At 47.7% G+C, this 8,083-nt stretch overlaps 1 protein-coding gene across 1 annotated transcript in view; it reads right to left on the reverse strand.

Moving 5' to 3' along the window:
• Positions 1-5,712, reverse strand: part of EMP1 (epithelial membrane protein 1) — a 43,083-nt gene extending 37,371 nt beyond the window's left edge. The window contains exon 1 of the mRNA XM_086958932.1: positions 5,557-5,712. The gene's annotated coding sequence lies outside the window, so the exon portion shown is untranslated. The remainder of the gene's footprint in view (positions 1-5,556) is intronic.
• Positions 5,713-8,083: the final 2,371 nt, after the last annotated feature.

An 8,083-nucleotide genomic window follows, 5' to 3' on the forward strand; every position in this document is an offset into this window, starting at 1 on the left:
TTGTGCTACCCTTACACCTCCTCTGGGGAGGTGTACGTTTTTGGCACTCCCTCGGATTTGCAATTCCTTGTAAATCTGGAGCAGTGTCAAAAAGTCATGGTTGTTACTGGGAAGGCCCACATCAACACCAATTGCATGCCCCTTTTACTGCAGAAAAAGGGAAGTAGATTAGCGCTGCCTTGTAAATATGGAGTAGGACATAGCGCCACCGGAGTGTCGCAAAAAGTGACGCTCCGATGGAGCAAGGGCCTTGTAAATGAGGCCAGATATATCTAGCGTCACAAAGCTGTATGGTGGTGCAGCAAACACTATAGCAAAGAAATGTAAATATATTTATCGGCATAAAATGATTCTTCACAATAAGATCAAGGATTGAATGAGAGAGTAAGATGACCCCTCTCGGTCAACAAAATTGTTTAAACACACAGTCTAATTAAATGTATAAGATGTATTTCTGTGCAGCACTTGATGTCGTCTTTATGGCGCTACAAATAAGGAGACTCCATTATCGTTTCTACCGTTACGCATTTCGTCACTTGTGGCAGGATGAAAGGCTGAGCAGTTCTAACTACTGCCTATACTCCCGGGATTTACACCTTTGAGAAGCACGGTGTTTGGCAGCAGTCGCTAATTTCATTGGGCTGTGCCGGAGGCTTCCTGCCAGCTGTAGTTTTGAAGAGCTGGACACTCTGTTTTTTTGGCTCGAAGTGGGCACATTTCTGAGGCAGGGCGCGGCCACATTCCGTTGCAATTACTTTTCAGTCAGACAGTCTTTGGTTTGTGCCTTTTCGGCTGAAAACAAATCTCTGGAAACTGCTTTTTGTAATTAAATTCACGCATTTGCACATGAGAAAGCTCAGTGGGTAAACGCATTTCCTGCAGACATTTGCGTGTCAACTGTCGATCATAGGTTCATGTCCCGGAACTGGCCTTTCATCCTTCTAAGTTGCATGAAATAAGGACCACGTTGAGGTGGTGTACAGTAGTTCTGTTATGTGTACATGTTTGGTGTGCTGTGCTGCGCAGTCTCAGGGCGCTACGTATTCCATCCAAACTTTGCAAAACAGTAATCATTTTGAAGGAAGGACGACTCTCCGAGTGTAACCCCTGCCCCTCCCCAATGCCTTTGCCATTTTCAAAGTTCCGGAAGATGGGTGGCAGCTTCTCTGTTTTTCAGTGGGAGCTCCTTTTTTTCTAGGACTGCGGCCTCTAACATTAACAAAAGGAAAACTCCAAGTTCGTCAAATATAAAACTCAGTTATTCCGCCATCCGCACGTGCCACTTCCGAAAAGAGGGGTTTAGGGCGTAGTGTATGCCCTGACAGTTATGTAGCGCTCACACTCTGGCGAAACAAGGCGCTACGAGAAAGCGACACACATGGAAAAGGTTCTGACTAACATAAGCATGGATATGTTCTTGAGCACACGTCAAACCTGTGGAAATGAGCAAGCAGTTATGTATACCTCAGGTTGAGGACCGACCTGCTTCGAAGCGTTTGTGTTTTTTTCCTGTAAAGTCTGGACTAGGGCTGGGAGGGGCTGGGAGGGGCGGGGTGAGGTGGTAGCGACGTCATGCACGACAGAGCAGGATATAAACCCCCAACTTTGACTTCCCTGCCTCAGCCCCGTCTGGCTTTCAGAAGCTATGTCATGTCCTGATTTGCCTAGACCCCATGTATCCACCAACAACTTTCACTGTGCAACAAAACGTGTTTTTGTACAGCAGCAGCTGCACACTAGAGGTCTGATACTGGTGTTCACGCCTTTACTCATTTTAAGACTCTCATGATACAAGTGTAAGCGAGCCTGTGGCGCGAGAGAGCGATGCTTGGCCTCAGAGGCCCTACCTGAGGTATCGGAGAACAGTGTTAAAAAAAGGGGAGGAAAACAAATGGATGCCACTGGGGGTCTCGGTAGAGTGGGACGACCTGCTCCTCAAGGGGTGACATCAGGTGATAGGTGGCTACAGAAAGGCTGCCTGACAGCCTCCCCCACTCACTGCACATCATCCACCCCCTCCCCCCCCCTTCGCCCACAAGGCCTTGTGACTGAGAAAGTCGTGGGTGTTGGCCGTGGGAACAGAGTAGTTAGGCCTGTGGTTCGGATGGAGGTTCGTAAATCATACAGTGGAGGCATTGTGCCGCCCAACCTAGGGGATGGAGGAAACAGAATTATAGTTGTACTACTTGCACGCTTGGGATGTCATGCATGCAACATGGCACCATCCGAAGTCAAGATGGCTCCCAGAGCAGAAGTGGGCGCCAGGAAGTCATTCATTTCGTCCACTATGGTGTCAAACACCCTCTCAATCTAAGGTACAGACCCACAAGCTTTCTCCTGTATGTTTCTGGGCCCGCAGGTGCACGACACAGCCTTCTAAAAAATAGTCTCCTGGGCTGTTTTCTCTTTTTGGAGTTTGCATGTCTCACACCTTTCATGTCTCTCTTGCTGAAGGGTGGCAATGCTTAGACTATCACCCGGAAGTGATTTATGTACCAGGCCGGCCACGCCCTCCTCTGGGCTGTTTATATACTTCTGAATATATGCGCCCCTCAGAAACTGGCACAGTATTCCAGATGTGGAATCCAGATCTGGACTCCATACACTAGATGTTGGTGCAGTACTGATAAGTGACTTGTAGCATTAACCACAATGCCTCTGGTGGCAATTACACTGGGTGGGGCTGCTTGTGAAATCCTTACAGTGTATTTCTCTCCATGGGAAGCAGTCTCCTCTCTGCAGTGTCACACTTTTAGCACCACACCCTGCTCATGGCTTTAACTGGCTGGGTCCTGCCGGTGCTGTGTCAATGCTTAGACTCTCACCTGGACGTGACTTTGGTATCAGGCTGGCCACGCCCTCCTCTGGACTGTCTAAATACTTCTGAATATATGCCCCTCAGAAACTGGCACAGTATTCCAGATGTGGAGTTCATATCTGGAATCCATACACTAGATGTTGGTGCAGTATTCACATGCGACTTGCAGCATTAACCACAATGCCTCTGATGGCAATTACACTGGGTGGGGTTGCTTGTGAAATCCTTACAGTGTTTGCCCCTCCATGGGAAGCAGTCTCCTCTCTCCAGTGTCACACTTTGAGCACCACACCCTGCTCCAGAGATTTAAGTGGGCCGGGTCTTGCAGGTGCTCAGCACTGGCAACTCTAAAAAGCAGGTACTGAGACCGTCCCTATCGGGCTCTCCATTTTTGCCCTCACCTTCTGAGTGGAAAAAAATCTGAACTCTGCAGCAGTCCACTGCTTTTGATGTCACTTTTTTTGCCGTTCTATGTAGGGCCAACTCGACCGAAATGTATTGGAGCGCTATACATGAACACCAGCTACATTACACAATGACATATTTAATAATATATATTTGGGGGGGGGGAGGCATGGGGAGATTAGGTGATTTGCCCAGAATCACAGGATGTTGAGCTGAGCCCCGACTTGAGCGTGCTTTCCCATCTCCAAAGTCGGCAGCTCAAGTTACACCACAACCTCTACCAGAAGAGCTGAAGCATTTTTAATATTATATACAACTTTACGCAACAAACAACCATTGACTAAGCCAATAGTCCTGGCTTGTTGTAGGTGTAATGCTACTTGTTGTATTATATATCTGGATGCAATGACAGAAGAAGCAGAATACCAGTAGGAGGCACACAATGCTAAGCACAGATTTTTAGCTTGATTGTTTTAAGACACGCCCTTAAATATATTGGCCACGCCCGTTTGAGAGACCCCCTCGTTTTTACATCCCACTTAAGGCCCTGCCCTGCTCTACAGATACCTGCAGCCCTGGTCATCAGGTTCCTAGTGAGGACCACTGGGATGACAGCGCTGACAAGGGCCAGAACACACCTGACGCTGTGGACATTTTTCAGCAGAGCTCTTCCTGGAAATGACATAAGCAGCCAGATTCAGCTTGGCCCTCATTGACCACAGAGGGAAGAGCCCCTCCCTTAGACTTGCTGTCTCAGTGCCATTCAGGTGTGGTCCATGAAACAACAACACAAGATGATGGTGGTGAAAATAAGCACCCTTACGGAAAATACACAAAAGCGTCAATAAACAATAAAACAAGCAAGACAGCAGCATATTGCGTCAATGAAACCGAAAAAAGACGCATAATCAGTACGCAGGCAGGTAAAGATAGCATAATGCAGTGCTAAGGGTATCTTTCCCCACGTAAGAGAGACATGAAACTGTAATTCGCTAGGGAAAAACTTCAGCAAGTGAGGTCCTAAATATGTACATGAATGCTAAGTACACCAGCAAATGAGAAACAAAAATGGGTACATTAAGTTCGAAAACGAATGAACAAATTGGAAATAAGACAATACATTTCCAAAATAAGTTCTCGATTCTTAGGGCTATCCAGCCCTGTCTCTTTTCCTCCTGGCTTGACCAAAGGTGTAAGCCCCCTCTTTCAGGCAGCCCCCCAAACTATTGGAACTCTGATCCCTTCGGCTGTACAGCTACTCTACATTGCCTTGTGCATGCCACGCCCCAAACGCATGAGGCAGTGCATTCCAGCCTCTGAACACTTTGCAGGGTAGCTGGATTAAGTCCTTCCCTGTCCACCAGGTTAAGGAGACCTCCGAAACAAAGCTAATAGTTAGTATCATGATTATTAACAATAATAGCAATAATACTATCATTACCAATACTAGTGATACGAATGTCATCTGTAATGGCTTTATAGAATATAAAGCGTCAGTGCTATTCCTCCAGCAGCTTTTGGGAGTATCAAATGTACACCCTGACTTCATCTCGGGTGCCCAGAGACAGCTCACTCCAGAGTGTGCGCTGCATTACTGTGATCACTGGCAAAGCTTGAGCCCAGGGGATTTCAGCGGGCATTGAAGTGCTGCACCGGTGCCCAGGGAGTGCTAAACAGTGCTCACCAAGAAGAAGGTTGAAGATTTTGGTCATTTATATATCTCATAACACTGAATGAATTGCTTGGTGGTGCTCAGATAACGGGGTTACGTGTTGCGCAACTCAGTGGTGTTTATTTAAACTCTTTCAGAAGATGAAGAGCTGGCGGGGGGGGGGGGGGGGGGGCGCGGCGCTTCCTCGGTTTGAGACCCATGGCCGAACGGATACAGATATGCATCAACTCACTGAGCTGTCTTTCTGGGACTGGTGAGCTGCAGGTTAGACAAATAAACACACACAAGGCTATCTATATCTATCTATCTATCTATCTATCTATCTATCTATCTATCTATCTATCTATCTATCTATCTATCTATCTATCTATCTATCTATCTATCTATCTATCTATCTCTCTCTCTCTCTCTCTCTCTCTCTCTCTCTCTCATTATGCATCTGTGTATGCAGGCACATACTACTTCCGCACTACTAAATGTATATATGTTTGTTTATGTATCATTTCATCTGTGGATGGAGACAGAGATGTCATGGGTGTGTCCCTGAATGCATATGTGTTCCTTCCTATGCAGCTCTTTACACACAGCTTGTGTGTATATCTGCGCCTCGGAGCCCCCGTAGAGCAGCCCTGAGCATGGATTCAGACTGCCGCCACCTTACCTCCGGTTCTGTAAAAGCGTTTGCTGGATGGAGAAGGGTTTGTCTGCCTCTCAGCTGCGCGTCCCGTCGCTCCTCTGAAGCAGGTGCCCCTCCTCGCAAAGTTATAAGTTTCCTCCCGGGCTCTCTGGACGCTCTCGTGCCAAGGGGAGGCGCCTTCTTGTTTTTAAAGGCCGCTTGATGAATCACCCCGATTGAAAGCACAAAAAAAAGCCAAGGATCAGCTCCACCCAATTTTCTTGGCATCTGGTATTAGAACACGCTGCTTGGGAGGGAACGCCAAGGCAGGAGAGAATGGGATAGCAGGCCCGTGAATCACTCCGCGAGGCGCACAGATGACACAGCTGGGGTGGGGAACAGGGAGCGCGCAACATTTTCCCACATAAAAACCAAAAGAGGCGAACAACATCCTCTGTCAGCCGCTAGGCGGGTCAACAGATACCGGGGAGGGAAGCTGGCATCAGCCAGGAGCTGGACTGGGACGGGGAAGCCCTTCTACTGGCGGACACGCGCGCACATTCCTGCAGACTGGCAGGGCGGCGGGCACGTGCTCTCTTGATCTCGCAGAGAGCGCGCGCCAGGAGGGACAGTGTGCGGATGGATACCAGGCAGAGGGGCACGAGATGGGGGCTGTACCTCCTGAACTGTACTACCAGGCCCGTCGCACCTGCCCCCTTCCTGTTCCAGGTGGAAAGTAGTCCCCAGCTATGCCTGTGACTGGCCCTGCCTTTCTGCTGGAAGCTGGGTACACTCTTTCTGTAAAGAAAATCCCTATGTAATTCCCTCTCGGACGTGTACAGGATTCTCTAGAAAGATTCCTGGCACACTCTCTGCAGCTTTCCAAGAGGTTGTCTCTAACCTGTCTTCCCCTTTCAGGAGATGGAGATAAGTTCTCCAGCACTGGGCACCGCTCTCGATGCGAGGCCTTCAGAACTGAGTGCAGCACTCCAGACGAGATCTCTAGGGCTGGGCCCAGCACAGAAGAAGAGGCCACCAAAATCTGACAGTGTCCCATATGTGACCCCTAGAACTGGACACAATATGGCAGAGGAGACCTCCACAACTGGACGTAGCACTCCAGGTTAGGCCCCAAGAATTAGACACATTGTTTTCGGTGAGCCGTTCAGAACTGAACACAATATTCCACTATACAGAGATGTTTGAGGGCAATTGTCCAGATCCCCTAACTGCCAAGGCCCCACTAGTAAAGTGATTCGGACAACCTGAGGCCTCTTTGTCTCTCTTTATCGGTCTTATAACCTGTCTGCAACTCAAACATTCTTTCTTCTGCTGCTTACTTCTACCTCTCACTCTTCCTACCTCACTGCTAGGTACTGTTCTGCCTACCTCACCTGTCTCTTGCTGTCATCTTTCTCTCCCTACATTGCAAAGGAGTAGCCAGAAAACGAAAATACTCCCCACTTTAAAATGAAAACTCTTATGGCACAAAGCAAGTAAAGGAAGTGAGCCGACCCCTCCCTAGAAGAGCTCCCCTATCTCTTCCATCCAGGCATCTATCCATTCATCCTTTTACTCTTCCATCCACCCACTGATATCCATTATTTCATCTTTACATTCCTCCATCCATTCATTTTTTTATGCATCATTCAATCTTTACTCAGTCCATCAATCCATCCACTCTGCTATTCACCAACCTATCCACTCTGCCATCCATCCATCCACTCTACCATCATTTCACTCTTTCATCTACTCTGCCATCCATTTGCCCATCCATCCATCCATCCATCCATCCATCCATCCGTCCGTCCGTCCGTCCGTCCGTCCGTCCATCCATCCGTCCATCCATCATTCAATCCATCTCTTTACTCTACCATCCTTTCCCCTGCTCATCCATCCCTTTACTCTGCCATCCTTTGATCTGCTCATTCACCTATCCATTCATTTTCTCACTCTCTCTCTCATTCATCCATACATCCATCGATGAATCGATCCATCCACTGGCCCATCCTTTCACCTGTATATCCACCTATCCTTTCACTCATTCTTCCACTCATTCATCCATCTAGCCACACATCCATCTACCCACACTTTCATCCAGCCTGTCACCCATCCACCTATTCGTCCCTCCACCCTTCCCTCCTCACTTTCACCCTTCATTCTATTAAATATTTCTTCCTTCATTCTCTTTTCTTTGTACCCCTCTTTTGTTTTTCCTTGCCTCCACTTACTTTTCTCTTGACGCTGTATTCCTTTAGGGTGACCAACTGGCATTGGTGCAAATTCAGGACGGTGAGTGTAAAAATTCAGGACAAAGGGTCAAAATTCAGGACACAAATTCAGGACAGTAGGTCAAAATTCAGGACAAAACTTCAGGACAATTGGATACGTTTTAGAGACACATCAGAGGTCGCGCAATAGTATATAAGTAAGCCCAGCCATATCCAAACATATTCAACCATTTGCAAACCTATTTATCATGTATCCTTCCATCTATCATTTCACTCATCCATCCCTTCATTCATCCTTTTACTCATCCATCATCCATCCATCCACCCTTTCACCCTATCCA

Source organism: Lissotriton vulgaris, chromosome 1_1 (assembly GCF_964263255.1).
Source record: "Lissotriton vulgaris chromosome 1_1, aLisVul1.2, whole genome shotgun sequence".
In the NCBI taxonomy this organism is placed as follows: domain Eukaryota; kingdom Metazoa; phylum Chordata; class Amphibia; order Caudata; family Salamandridae; genus Lissotriton; species Lissotriton vulgaris.